The sequence below is a fragment of the Malaclemys terrapin genome, chromosome 1 (genome assembly GCF_027887155.1).
Source record: "Malaclemys terrapin pileata isolate rMalTer1 chromosome 1, rMalTer1.hap1, whole genome shotgun sequence".
In the NCBI taxonomy this organism is placed as follows: Eukaryota; Metazoa; Chordata; order Testudines; family Emydidae; genus Malaclemys; species Malaclemys terrapin.
The window spans coordinates 188,874,900-188,890,367 of record NC_071505.1 but is presented as its reverse complement, the minus strand read 5'-3'; the positions used below and the strand labels follow the sequence as shown (position 1 = coordinate 188,890,367).

The following is a 15,468-nucleotide window of genomic DNA, read 5'->3' as shown; positions in this document are numbered from 1 at the left end:
CTCTGCTGATATGTGTATGGTCCTTCAAACCCTTGCTACTAGTCCCATTGACAACTCCAGGTGGTGAGCACTACACTTTGATAATATATGTTTGCAGGTTTGGGTCCTACGTGGATAACAATGACACTGACCATGTGACATAGGTCTGTATTGCTACTTGGAACACCAGGTCAGGTGGGAACAGCTGCAGCACCTGAGAAGTGGTTGACAGAGGCATTATGCTTGAGTACCTTAGGGGAAATTCCATTTGAAAATCTGCAGTTTGTTCTGACCAATTCCAGCTGGCCAAATAGGTTTTGGAAAGGAGCAACGGGTTTTGCGTACTAGCATTCCTGGAGCTACTGGCTTTCCACTTTAAACCAACCGAGCCTAGTTCAAGACAGCAGAGAGCAGCAGAAGGATTCTGATGGAGCTTATGGAATTTCCACCCAGGTTAAGCACAATGGCGCTAGAGAAGCACCCTTGGAAGCTGTGCCCTACCTGTACTAAAGCTTTCATGTGCACTCCCCTCAGATCTGCTGTCCCAGCACTAGCAGATTGCATGCGGCAGGAAGGATTCAGTAAGCCCTTTCTCGCCATCCTTCCAGGGCAGCTGCTCTGGGGCAGTTTTAACTTGGTCCTAAATATTTAAAAGTAAACTATTTGTGCGCTGAGAGCATGTCTGATGCACAACGTCTGTTTTGTTAACCTGCCGCAATAAAAGTTCAGGGCTCTGTGTTTGCTTTCATATATTACAACCATAGTATGACACGTTTCTTGTGTGTGGGACACACTTTCAAGATAAGTATAATGCTACCAATCAGGAGTATGGACAGAGCTAATAAAGACAGGTACTTATCCTGCTGTGTTATTAATGAAATTGGTAGGCCTCGGCTGCTCTTCTGGTTGTCATAGAAACAGCCTGAGCTGTTGGCCTCTAGAAAACATAAAAGAACAGCAAATGCAAGACCACACATTCCACCCAGCCTTGTAGATTAACCAGCCTGTCAAACAAGAGCAAAGCATCAGTGGGTAGATAAAGTCTATAAAGTGGACAGCCACACAGTAAAGAGCCTCATAGACTAAACCTAGAAATGTAAGTACTTGTCTTTGTTTCGTCTTTTTTTAGAACATGCACTGCTGTGATTAAAGGAGTGGCATTTAGTATCTTCTGCTTTTTTGCAACAGGCAATTTCTCTTATAACACAATTATTTCCCTGCCATTAACTCTCTCTTCAGACTGAAAGTTGGTATTTCAAATACACGGTTTTGTTTTCACAGTGAATTGATAGCAAACGCCTTAAGACAGGAGGCTTGTCTTCTATGTGCATATACAGTTAACTGTACATGTTTGGCTCACTATAGATAGTAAAGTAACCAAATAATAAATCTATAAATAATAATGCTAAGGAATGATTTTACTATGGAAATAGTTAGCCCAATCCTGCAAACTCTTTCTTTACACATGTAGTTCCATTAAAGTAACTCAGTGTGAGTAATGCCAGAATAGAAGAGTAAGAATTGGGTCCATTGTGTGTAATTTTCTATGAATAAAGCTGCCTTTTGAAAAGGGGTGAAAGAGGAGGATCAGGAAAGCAGCACCGATGAACTATGTCTGTTCCTTCATTTAACTTGTAAATTCAGAATCATGCTAGTTATATATTACACAATAAATGAGATAAACATTCTGCTGCTATTTGGCTCTGAAATCCTAGTATCAGTGACAAAAATGTATAAATAGGAATGATAATGCAATAGTTGAAGACATGGTGTGAACTATATATAGTTCTCCTTTCTAACTTCACTGTCAACTTAATCAGTGGTCATTACTGTTTTTCATCTTCTTTTTCTTTCTTTCTTTTCCTTTTTTTAATATAGGCTTTGACCCAAAGAAAAGAAAATAATAAATTACACTTTTTACACTTACTATATCTCTGTGGTCAATAGAATCTCCATTATTTTTCCAGCCTTGGAAAATGTTTTCTGCTTAACTTAACCTCTGCCCAGGACATGTTAGAAAAGGCATAAAAAAAATAAAAATTAACTGCATGCAAACTTCTTGTCCTAGGACCTGATCCTGCATACACATATAAGCGGTGTTGTTTGCGGGGGTGGGGGAATTAATGGAATTTTTTGTTGCTGTAATAAAATGACTGTGCTGTTTAAAAGCTAGAATTAGCCCAATATGTTCTGTAGTCAAGAGCTTCATGAAACCCAGTGAAAATGAAAGAAATTACCAATAGAAACTAGTAATTTTGATGTTTCAACTTTTAGGTGCCCAACCTGAGACACCTTAAAGGGCCTTGATATCAAAAAGTGCTGAAGCACGTACCCTCAGAACATCAACCCTCCTTTATTTTTTCCACCAACCACACTACCTACATCTGTAAAGTTACTCATGCACATTTATGCAGGATGATGTAAGATGTCTCATATGCAAGATGATATAAAATGTCTTAGATTGGGCACCCAAAACTTGAATCAGTAGTCACTTTTGAAAATTTAGGCTATTGTACAATTGAATAACCAAGCATTTGATTATCAATATATTGTGTTTACTAAATGAACTCATTCAGTGGGAGACTGGCACATGCATGCACTCACACAGATAGACACACATTCATGCATCTAGGCATTTTTTTGTAATACTTTATTCTTTAAAACCACTGGGAACACAGAATCCTAAAACTATTGATTTTATATATATTCAGTGTAAATGTAAAGTACATCATACTTGTAAGGTATTCTCTTCCGAAAGATTTAATAAAGTATTTTCATATAAGAGGCAAGTCTGGAAAGTTCTGAAATTGACAGCTGATATATCATTTAAAAGTAAGACAAATATATTTCCATGAAATAAATTATATGCATGTGTTTTAAGATTTCTTTTTATGACAAACTCAGGATTTGATTATACAGCCCTAACACACCCTTAGGGCAGGTCTACACTACAGCTGGGATCGATGCTCTGAGATCGATCCACTGGTGGTCGATTTAGCGGGTCTAGTGAAGACCTGTCAGATCGACAGCAGATCACTCTCCCATTGACCCCTGTACTCTACCCCCAAAGAGAAGAGTAAGGTAAGTTGACGGGAGAGTTTCTCCCGTCGACCCCCCACGGTGTAGACCCCACGGTAACTTGACCTAAGGTATGTCAACTCCAGCTATGTTATTCACGTAGCTGGAGTTACATAGTGTGACAGGTTCGGTCACAGAGACCCCCTTGGGACTGTCACCTGATGTGCTGAGATTACCTCTGAGCCCGTTTTCCCTGACAGCCTGGGACTTCAGAACCCTGTCTTGTTGAGCCAGACATGCTAGCCTGCTGCAACGCAGACCCAGGTCTGGTCCACATCCCCAAAGCTGCAGGCTTTAAGTGAAAACAGCTCTGCAGGTTACCTATCTCCAGCACACAGTTCCTAATGGGATCCAAACCCCAAATAAATCCATTTTACTCTGTACAAAGCTTACGCAGGCTAAACTCATAAATTGTCCACCCTCTATAACACTGATAGAGAGATATGCACAGCTGTTTGCTCCTCTAGGTATTAATCACTTACTCTGGGTTTAGTAATAAACAAAAGTGATTTTATTAAGTATAAAAAGGATTTAAGTGGTTTCAAGTAATAACAGACAGAACAAAGCAACAGAGGGTCCTGTGGCACCTTTAAGACTAACAGAAGTATTGGGAGCATAAGCTTTCGTGGGTAAGAACCTCACTTCTTCAGATGCAAGTCATCTGAAGAAGTGAGGTTCTTACCCACGAAAGCTTATGCTCCCAATACTTCTGTTAGTCTTAAAGGTGCCACAGGACCCTCTGTTGCTTTTTACAGATTCAGACTAACACGACTACCCCTCTGATACTAGACAGAACAAAGTAAGTTACCAAGGAAAATAAAACAAAACACGCAAGTCTAAGCCTAATACATTAAGAAACTGAATACAGGTAATATCTCACCCTCAGAGATGTTCCAATAAGCTTCTTTCACAGACTAGACTCCTTCATAGTCTGGGCCCAATCCTTTCCCCGGTACAGACCTTGTTAGTTCCAGCAGGCATCTTAGGTGAAAAGCAGGGGATTTCACATGAGTGGGAGGACCCCCTTTGTTCTGTTCCATCCCCTTTTATAGCTTTGGCACAAGGCAGGAATCTTTTGTCTCTGGGTCCCCACCCCTCCTTCTAAATGGAAAATCACAGGTTTAAGATGGATTCCAGTATCATGTGACATGGTCACATGTCCTGTGAGAACCCAGCCTTCATTCTTCCAGGACTGGCCTCACATACCCAGGAAGGTTTTCAAGTAAACAGAGCCATTCACAACCAATTGTCCTAGTCAATGGGAGCCATAAAGATACCAAGCCACCATTAATGGCCCACACTTTGCATAATTACAATAGGACTTCAGAGTAATACTTCATATTTCTAGCTTCAGATACAAGAATGATACATTCATACAAATAGGATAAACACACTCAGTAGATTATAAGCTTTGTAATGATACCTTACAAGAGACCTTTTGCATAAAGCATATTCCAGTTACATTATATTCACACTCATAAGCATATTTCCATAAACATATGGAGTGCAACATCACATAGTGTAGCTCGACTTACCACGGTAGTGTATACATAGCTTTAGTCAATGAGCCTACTCATGTGAGTGAGGAATATTCACAAGAACATAAGAACGGCCATACTGGATCAGACCAATGGTTTATCTAGTCCAGTCTCCTGTCTTCCAACAGTGGCTGGTGCCAGATGCTTCAGAGGGAGTGAACAGAATAGGGCAATTTATTGATTGATCCAGCCCCTGTCATCCACTCCCAACTTCTGGCAGTCAGAGGTTTAGGGACATCCAGAGCATGGGGTTGCGTCTCTGACCATCTTGGCTAATGGCCATTGAGGGACTTATACTCCATGAACTTATCTAATTATTTTTTTAACCAGTTTTACTTTTGGCCTTCACAGTATCCCCTGATGAGTTAAACAGGTTGACTGTGCATCGTGTGAAGAAGTACTTCCTTATGCATTGGCCTGCTAAACCCAGGGTTATGAGTTCAATCCTTGAGGGGGCCACTTAGGGATCTGAGGCAAAAAAATCAGTACTTGGTCCTGCTAGTGAAGGCAGGGGGCTGGACTCGATGACCTTTCGGGGTCCCTTCCAGTTCTATGAGATAGGTATGTCTCCATAGTAATTTCATTGGGTGACGTTTGGTTTGTATGTTACGTGAAGGAGTAAATAACACTTCCTTATTCATTTTCTCCACACCATTCATGATTTTACAGACCTCAATCATATCCTCCCTCAGTCATCTCTTTTCTAAAATGAACAATCCCAGTGTTGTTAATCTCTCCTCATATGGAAGCTGTAAACTGTTCCATACTGCTAATCATTTTTCTTGCCCTTCTCTGTACATTTTCCAATTCTAATATAACTTTTTTGAGATGGGGCAACCAGATCTGCATACAGTATTCAAGATGTGGGTGTACCATGGAATTATATAGTGCAGGGGTCGGCAATGTTTGGCACATGGCTCGCCAGGTAGCCTGCCAGGCAAGGCAGCCACAAGGAAATAAGTACCATCTCTGTGGCCAAAGAGACTTAGGAGCACCCAGCCTAAGAGATAACAGGGTGACTGAGGCACAGAGACCTTGTGGGGTTCCAGCCCTGCCAGACTTATGGCAGACCGGGCCAGTTTATTTACCTGCTGATGCGGCAGGTTCAGCCGATCGCGGTCCCCACTGGCCGCGGTTCGCCGTCCCAAGCCAGTAGGGGCAGTGGGAAGCCACGGCCAGCACATCCTTCACCCGCGCTGCTTCTCGTCACCCCCATTGGCCCGGGATAGCGAACTGCGGCGAGTGGGGGCCGCGATCGGCCGAACTTGCCGCATCAGCAGGTAAATAAACTGGCCCGGCCCGCCAGGGTGCTTACCCTGGCGAGCTGCGTGCCAAACGTTGCCAACCCCTGATATAGTGGTACTATGATATTTACTGCCTTATTATCTACCCTTTTCCTAATGATTCCCAAAATTCTGTTAGCATTTTTGACTGTCACTGCACATTGAGTGGATGTTTTCAGAGAACTATCCACGATGACTCCAAGATCTCTTTCTTAAGTGGTAACAGCTAATTTAGACCCCATCATTTTTGTATGTATAGTTGTGTGTGATGAAGCAGAGAGATCACCCACCAGCAGGGAAGGGATGAAAGAGAGACTTTGGGCCCAGTTAGCTCTGCCCTGTTATACCTGCAGCCAATGCCAGGCCTGGAGAGGTAGGGAAGGAAAGGAGGGGGCCTGGCTCAGTTTGGGCATGACTGGTGAAAAGGCAGGAGCTTGCTGCCTCCCTCCCTGAGGGGAAGGGTTACTAGCCTGCCAGGCAAGGCAGCCACAAGGAAATAAGTACCCTCTCCGTGGCCAAAGAGACTTAGGAGCACCCAGCCTAAGAGATAATGGGGTGACTGAGGCACAGAGATCTTGTGGGGTTCCAGCCGGGCCAGACTTATGGCTGCCCTGCCTGGAGAAACATGGGACCGCAGCAGGATGCCACCCAAATTCCACAAGGCGGCGCTTCTAGAGACAAGCCACCACAGTGATTTGGACTATAGGGACCACACCCCAAACCGAAGGGACAACACTAGGAAGTAGCCCTGGGCAGTGGACGTAGACTCCCCAGTGGACGTTGACTCACGCAGGGCCCTGGGGTGGGACCTGGTGGAGTAGGAGGGCCCAGGTACCCCTACCCCATGGCCTTAAAACTGAGGCACCTCGATCAGAGAGGCAAAAGGCCAGAAGTCAAGTGTTCCAACAAGTAGGCCACCTGGCCCTCCAAGATCCCTGTTACACTGGGATTGTGTTTTCCAATGTGCATTACTTCGCATTTATCAACAATGAATCCATCTACCATTTTCTTGCCTCATCACCCAGTTTAGTGAGATCACTTTGTAACTCTTCGCAGTCTGCTTTGGACCTAACTATCTTGAGTAGTTTTGTATTATCTGCTAACTTTGCCATCTCACTGTTTACCCCTTTTTACTGATCATTTAAGAATATGTTGAACAGCACTGGTCTCAATGCAAATCTTTGGGGGACCTTGCTATTTACCTCTTTCTACTGTGAAAACTGACCTTTTAGTCCTACCCTTTGTTTCCTATCCTTTAACCAGTTACCAATACATGAGAGGACCTTCCCTCTTATCCCAGGACTGCTTACTTTGCTTAAGAGCCTTTGGTGAGGGACCTTGTCAAAGGCTTTCTGAAAGTCCGGGTGCATTATATCCACTGGATCATGCTTGTTCACATGTTTATTGACATCTTCAAAGAATTCTAATAGATCGGTGAGACACGCTTTCCCTTTACAAAAGTCATATTGACTCTTCCCCAATAAACAGTGTTCATCTATGTGTCTGATAATTCTGTTCTTTACCACTGTAGCAGGGTGGTTACCCCACTCCTACCTGAGGGGTTTAAAACAGCCCTGGCAGAGGGCTGGGGCAAAGGGAAAAGCTACTGGGCTGATTGAGGAAGTAGCCATAGCTGGGCCACGCCCAAATCAGACCCCAGCTGGCCTGTATAAGAAGGCTGGGAGCCAGGAGCCCAAACAGTCTCTTTGCACTCAGAGAGAGAGAAGGGCCTGGCTGTAGGGAGGTAGAGACAGAGTACCTGAGTGGAGCAGGGCTGGGGACAGGCTGGGGAGCTCCAGCCTGGAAAGCCCCAGGCTGTGGTCTGGTAGGAGGTCAAGGGGTACTGGGGTTGCAGAGGGCAGCCCAGGGGTAGGCCAAGGCAGCAGGTCCAAACCCAACCTTGCCTGTGATGAGTGGCCTATACTGCAGTCTGCCCCAGGGAGTGGGGGCTAGTTGGTGACTGGCAGTGGCCTTATTCTGAGGTGAGGTAGGGATAGTGGGTGGGGATTCCCCAGGGAGGGGAGACCCTAGTACTGAGGGGTGTACTGCCAGGGGGCAGCACCCCAGATAAAAGGGCATGGGGGTCCAGGGAGGGACATGGGGGCAGAGAACAGGTGGATCACAGGCCTGCAGAGGGTGCTCTGGAGCTGGAACGAGCTAATTCCCGGAGATGACCAGGAGGAGGTGCCGCAGGGGTGAGTCCACTCTATGGTTGTAGAAGTTTCCACCAATTTGCCTGGTACTAAAGTTAAGCTTACTGGCATGAAACTGTCACAAATGCTTCTGGAATCTTTTTTAAAAATTGGGATCATGTTAGCTATCCTCCAGTCATCTGGTACAGAGGCTGAGTTAAGTGATAGGTTACATACCCCAATTAGTAGTTCTGTAATTTTATTTTTGGATACCTTCAGAACTTATGGGTGGAGACCATCTGATCCTGGTGACTTATTATTATTTAATCTATCAATTTGTTCCCAAACCTCCTCTATTGACACCTGCAGGCCCACCAACAGGGGGAGGGCAAAGGGGCAGTGGCCCAGGCAATTTAAAAGGGCCCAGGGGCCTGCTGCCTCTGCCACAGTAGCATTTATTTTTGGCCTGCCTAATTAAACTTTTACACTTGACTTGCCAGAGTTTATACTCCTTTCTGTTTTTCTCATTAGCATTTGACTTCCACTTTTTAAAGGATGTCTTTTTGTTTCTAACTGCCTCTTTTATTCTGCTGTTTTGCTGTGGTGGTGGTTTTGTGTGTGTGTGCACTCTGTGTTTTGTTTTTGTACCTTCCATCTGAGGGTCTCAAAGTGTGGTGTGTGGGATTTATTTATTTATTTATTTTTAAACATTTGGGGCTCTAGGCAGAGCCCATGACAGAGGCAGATTGGAGGCACAACACCCTAGTGGAAGTACTGGAATGATGGACCTAATTTTCCACTGTTACACCAAATTTACACTATTGATTGCAGTGAGGTTACTCTGGTGGAATGGAAAATCAGGCCCATTGTGCTTCAGTAGACACAATGGGTCCAATTTACTATTGCCTGGCACTTTATGTAGCCATTTGACCAATTCAAATTGGTTGTTAAATGCGGTCATCTGATTTGGTAGCATTTTACACCGCTTGGCTCTCACTTTGCACTGGTGTAAATGCCTACACATGATGCAGGCCAAAGGTGAATGACTGGGCTGGTGCAGCCACAGTGTCACCCTTCGACAGGATGCAGTGTGCACTTCTATCCACACACACCCAAGTGGGACTAGCTACAGAACTATTTGGGGGAGGCTAACTCTGCCTAGGTTGTTAGACTTATACAGTCTTTAAGGAAGACTATGGACTGCAACTGTGCCTGGCCTCTGTGCAGAGGTGCATGAGAGAGAATGTCCTTTGTACTCTCTTCTACCCATGTGCACTTATGCAGAGCTGGGAACAGTCTTGCTCTAACCAACTGACGCTCACAACACCCCTGTGAAGTAGACAAATATTATCATCCCCACTTATTGGGGGATAATGCTTTCTTAGAATCATGGAATATCAGGGTTGAAAGGGACTTCAGGAGGTCATCTAGTCCAACCCCCTGCTCAAAGCAGGACCAATCCCCAACTAAATCAGCCCACCAGGGCTTTAAGCCTGACCTTAAAAACCTCTAAGAAAGGAGATTCCACCACCTCCCTAGGTATCCCATTCCAGTGCTTCACCACCCTCCTAGTGAAATAGTGTTTCCTAATATCCAACCTAAACCTCTCCCACTGCAACTGGAGACCATTACTCCTTGTTCTGTCATCTGGTACCACTGAGAACAGTCTAGATCCATCCTCTTTGGAACCCCCTTTCAGGTAGTTAAAAGCAGCTATCAAATCCCTCCTTATTCTTCTCTTCTGCAGACTAAACAATCTCAGTTCCCTCAGCCTCGCCTCATAAGTCATGTGCTCCAGCCCCCTAATCATTTTTGTTGCCCTCTGCTGGACTCTTTCCAATTTTTCCACATCCTCCTTGTAGTGTGGAGCCCAAAACTGAACACACTACTCCAGATGAGGCCTCACCAATGTCGAATAGAGGGGAATGATCAAGTCCCTTGATCTGCTGGCAATGCCACTACTTATACAGCCCAAAATGCCATTAACCTTCTTGTCAACAAGGGCACACATGATTCATACCCAGCTTCTCATCCACTGTAACCCCTAGGTCCTTTTCTGCAGAACTGCTGCCTAGTCATTCGGTCCCTAGTCTCTAGCAGTGCATGGGATTCGATCGTCCTAAGTGCAGGACTCTGCACTTATTCTTGTTGAACCTCATCAGATTTCTTTTGACTCAATCCTCTAATTTGTCTAGGTCCCTCTGTATCCTATCTCCACCCTCCAGCATATCTACCACTCCTCCCAGTTTAGTGTCATCTGCAAACTTGCTGAGGGTGCAGTCCACTCCATCCTCCAGGTCATTAATGAAGATATTGAACAAAACCACCCCAGGACCAACCCTTGGGGCACTCCGCTTGATACCAGCTGCCAACTAGACATGGAGCCAACTACCCGGTGAGCCCAACGATCTAGCCAGCTTTCTATCCACCTTATAGTCCACTCATCCAGCCCATACTTCTTTAACTTGTTGGCAAGAATACTGTTGGAGACTGTATCAAAAGCTTTGCTAAAGTCAAGGAATAACATGTCCACTACTTTCCCCTCATCCACAGAGCCAGTTATCTTGTCATAGAAGGCAATTAGGTTAGTCAGGCATGACTTGCCCTTGGTGAATCCATGCTGACTGTTCCTGATCACTTTCCTCTCCTCTAAGTGCTTCAGAATTGATTCCTTGAGGACCTGCTCCATGATTTATCCAGGGACTGAGGTGAGGCTGATTGGCCTGTAGTTCCCTGGATCCTCCTTCTTCCCTTTTTAAAAGATGGGCACTACATTAGCCTTTTTCTAGTCATCCGGGACATCCCCCGATCACCACGAGTTTTCAAGGATAATGGCCAATGGCTCTGCAATCACATCCACCAACTCCTTTAGCACCTTCAGATGCAGTGCATCCGGCCCCATGGTCTTGTGCTCGTCCAGCTTTTCTAAATAGTCCTGAACCACTTCTTTCTCCACAGGGGGCTGGCTACAATTATTCTTGTTCCCCTTGGGTCTGTTTTTATATTAATTTGCCTCACTTAATTTTAAACATCACAGCCCCAAGTCTCTGAAAATGTTTTCTTCCAATATCTACAAAAACATCTAGTGAGAGTGACAGGCTGCTATGATACCACATGCTTGACTAAACAAAACACTAACCGTGTCAGTGACTGAACCAGTGGCATTCACTAGCTTGCTATTTCAAAAGAATGCTAATTTGCATCCTTCACATGCCCAGGCCTGAACAAGAATACTCCTTCTGTGGTATCTAAGGCCCCAATCCTGCAAACACTTAATCACACATACTTTTACTTGCTTGAATAGTCCTACTGGAGTCCGTGGGGCTACTCACATGAGTTAAGTTATGTACTTGCATGAGTGTTTGCAGGCTCTGAGTATAAGGTTACAGTTTTACAGAGTTCATCTTCAAAAGAAAAATTATTCAACCTATGAACAAGTCTGTGTCCTTATACCCAGCAGCATTTCTGCTACGACTGTTTGGCTGCTCCACTTAAAGATAGCAGCCTTAATTTCCCCTGTGCAAGATATTAAACTGCAAATTATATTTAAAATAACAATAATAGCCGATCATATTGTGGTCTTGAATCTGCAGCCTCAAAGTCTTTAGAACGTCAACTCTAATCATTTGGTTATTGAACCAGAGGCTATTAGTGCTGGGGGTTTTCTATATTTATCTGCGGTCTAATAAATACATACATAAACTGACTAAACAAAAAACCTCATAAATCCTATTCTGCCATCATCCGCCACAGTGAACCAACTACAGATTCCCTTATAGTAAACTGGACATTCTGGGCCAAACCCAGGACTTCTACTGCCTCCACAGCATGGATCCCACGATGGCTTCATGGTAAGGCCAGGTATCTCATCTGATATGAAGGCTTATAAAGGGCCTGATTCTCATTTACAGTAAGGCCCCTTTACACCATTATGCAATGTAAATATCATTTACACTTGTTTTGAGGTTTCCTTACACTGCCAGGTTGGATTTAGTGTTCTTATCATTAAGAACATAATTTGTAATTCCATTGAATTCAATGAAGTTACTCATGTCCTTAATGTTAAGCACATGAATAAGTCTTTGCAGGATGTCCTTGGAGATATGGTTTCACAGAGTTACAGGTTAGGACTAAAGTTATGTCCAGAAAATTTGATAGGTTTTCATGTAAATATTAAGATAATCTTTATGCTGTGTATAGTGGGAAGAGGAGGGTGTCATTCTTGTTTCTTCAAAGGCCAGAACCATGCACATCAAAAACTTTGAGGTAGTTACAATTTGAACATAAACACAACCATCTTAAGGAAATCCCAGGTGTTCTTTTAAATCACTTTTCTAGAGACAGTCAGTATTAAATATAAAAATATACAAAGATGAAAACAAGTCTGGCCCTCTCTTTGCTCATTAAGGCTAATTCAAGTGCTAAAAAAGTTTGCTTTTTTTCCCCTTTCTTCTGCTTCCGTCTTGCGATTTCTATGTGAGAAGGTTAGTAACTTCTTAACACTTCTTGTGAAGATATTTAAATAATACAAAGCAGTGATCACCAGCCTGGGCCTTTTGAGCCTTTTCAGAGTTCTAAATGTGGCTCTTCTGCTGTGCATGTGTCTGAAAGGTTCTCTGCATGCTCTGTCTGGAGCCTGTCAGAAAGCATGCAGTTGTGATTAATAGTTCTCCCTGTCTACCTGATGTATGTGTATTGCTCTATCTGGCATAAAGCTGCTGTGGCGTCAGACCCAATACCTGTGTGAATGCAAAATCTTTAGTGTGGGAGGGAGGGATAGTTATTTTTTTAAATACAAAAAATAACTTTTAAATAGCATGGCCTGATTTAAGCCAACAAAACCAAAGGAAAATTATGTAGTGATGGCGGCCAGTCCACCCTTACTGTCGTGCTTACCTACGTATTGCAGCACATGAATTGTGAAATACAGCACATAGTTCTGACATCCTGTCCTCTCTATGAATAAGAGGAGAGATGGTCAGTCTTCATAGAGTTCTAATTCTAAATGTCTTTGCTTTTGTCCAACACCCTTAACATTATTTTGATATAGGTCTAGGTTTTGTTTTGTGGTGGGGTTTTTTAATTCAATCTGTGTACTTTAGCCAGGCTCACAAGACTCTATGGATTAAGCTCCTCAGTGCTTGATACAGCAATTTCACATAGTCACATGTAAACACAAGCAATCAATGAAGATTAATTACTCTCTTCTGAGTAGAGAATGAAAGAGAGCACCCTGTGAAGAAGTTAATTGTATAGTCTTGAGGCTTCCACTGAATGGGATTAGCTTCCCTGAGACAGCAGCATTCTTGCACAACACCCACAGACTATTGCTTTTTTGGTTTCCCTAATATACAGCAGATCTGCAATTAACTGAAAAATTACTGGGCATGATCAAACCAAATTCAAGCATTTAAAATACGAAACAATAAAAAAACATAAATAAAAATACCCCCCTCCCCAAATTCCCTTTATTACCAGAAGCTGGTAAGAAAAGAGAAAAAAATCATCTAGCAAGGAAGCTTTTTGGACAGTGTGCTTTAAAATGCTGAAAAACTGGCACAATATTAAAAATGCTTGGTTGAAACAATCAAAGCTGAATCATTCTGATGGTCAGTTAATGACCAATGTGACTTTCAGCTAGCTTTTCTTTTCTAAAAAAAAAAAAAAAAAAAATCCAAATTTAGGTAATTTAAAATTGTCTATTCAGGATCAAATCCTCTGCTAACATATGCATGCCAAACTGTCTTGAAGTCAGTGGCATTGTTCCTGCTTATGGCAGTGATTGATATGACCTGTTGGATTGTTTCCATCTGAAAGCAAAAGTTCTGCAGCTGAGGACACAGCTTCTTTGCTACCTTGTATAACTGAATGGCCTCATCACTGGAGCAGGTACAGGGGTGAAAGTAACTTAAAGGACTTACCAATACGGCGGAGTCCTGAGCGGGCGTGGCCTCAACTGGAAGAGGCGGGGCCTTTCAAAATTTAAAGGCCCCAGGGCTCCGGCAGTGATTTAAAGGGTCCGGGGTCCCCGCAGTGGCTGGAGCCCCGGTCCCTTTAAATCACTGCCAGAGAAGCCAGTCCAGTCCGGCACAGCGTACCGGCTTTTGCCGGTACACCATACCGGACTATACTGGCTTACTTTAATCTCTGAGCAGGTAGCAGACTTGCTACCCCACTCCTATAAAGCTGGCACTCAAAGGATTGAGGAACTCTGTGGGGAAAGTGCTGAGTCGCATCTTTCCTCATGCTCTTGTGTGGAAAGAGCAATACACTCCTTAGCAGTGAGTATGTATTCATTTGATCTGAAGTAACAGTGAGTCAGCATCTGGGGCAAGACTCTTCAAAAGAGAAACAAGTTAAATCCAACACAGTAACTGGTTCTCTGTTTCTTACTTATCTTTTATGCTCTGTCAGCAGGCATTTCTAGGCAAAGGGAAAAAAAAAAAATCGCCCAGAGACCCAATTCTGTGTTCTGAGTATACTTTTCACTATGCTCTATTATAACATTGGCTTATAAATTCTGAAAGAGAATTGTATTTTTTTTTTTTTTAATGTGATACCCAGTACATCACAAGTTCTCTTAGCATTAGATATCCTTCAGCAGGATGGTTGACCATGATTCTGGTCTTAGACAGATGAACATACACTGTTCAGCTTTCTTATATCAGAAATGTAATTTGTTTATTCTCTCAATCTGTCGTCTTGGATTGAAAACTACTGGGTCACCTGCATACCATTCAGTGATCCAATTCTTGCACTGACCTTAATCACCTTGAAAGTTTCTGAATTTACAAACTTCTCTACTGGATCAGCTGCCTCTTGTGCTAGACATTTTTCAGTTTTAATGTATAGTTGAAGGAAATGACACAAATATGAATGTAAAGTTAGTCGGCCAAATATGTAACCTGCACTGTTTGTCTTGTTTAATAGTTTGCAAAGTTCATTCATATGTACTAATTTTTGAGGGGTGGGGAGGTGGTTAGGTTTCAAAACCTTACCCACAAGTCATTTCTTATAACTTCCAACAGAATGGAGGCAAAAACATTAGAGAGGAAATGGATATTACTAACATCTCACAAGCAACAATGAGAAACACTATAAAATATATTTAAAAATTACACCTCTAAATTGTGGTGGAGGAAGTGGAAGAGGTAGTTGGTTTCTAAATACAAAAAATAACTTGTAAATAGTGCCCTGACATCAGGCCTGCCCTCTTGTCGTCCCTCTGTATGCTGAATGATTGTATCATAATGCACACACGAGGACAGAATGAAGTTTTCATGAGCTTTGCAACCTTAAACATATTTTAATGTAGTTTGTTGTGAAACCATTTCCTAGGTTTTGGGGAAGGTGGGAATTATGGAGGAGTGTGACTTTTTTTGTTTTGTTTTGTGTTTTTTGTTTTGTTTTTGTTTAAGGAAAAGGAACAAACAGATTCTACTGTGTGCACCTGTAACA

At 43.1% G+C, this 15,468-nt stretch overlaps 1 protein-coding gene across 3 annotated transcripts in view; it reads left to right on the top strand.

Moving 5' to 3' along the window:
- Positions 1–907: 907 nt before the first annotated feature.
- The window catches only part of C1H21orf62 (chromosome 1 C21orf62 homolog), a 39,685-nt gene continuing 25,124 nt past the window's right edge, over positions 908–15,468 (top strand). For 2 of the 3 annotated variants that reach the window (XM_054048304.1, XM_054048313.1), the window contains exon 1: positions 908–1,075. The gene's annotated coding sequence lies outside the window, so the exon portion shown is untranslated. Of the gene's footprint in view, positions 1,076–8,002; positions 8,074–15,468 lie in introns of those variants that run through there. The other variant, XM_054048322.1, reaches the window with a different exon arrangement.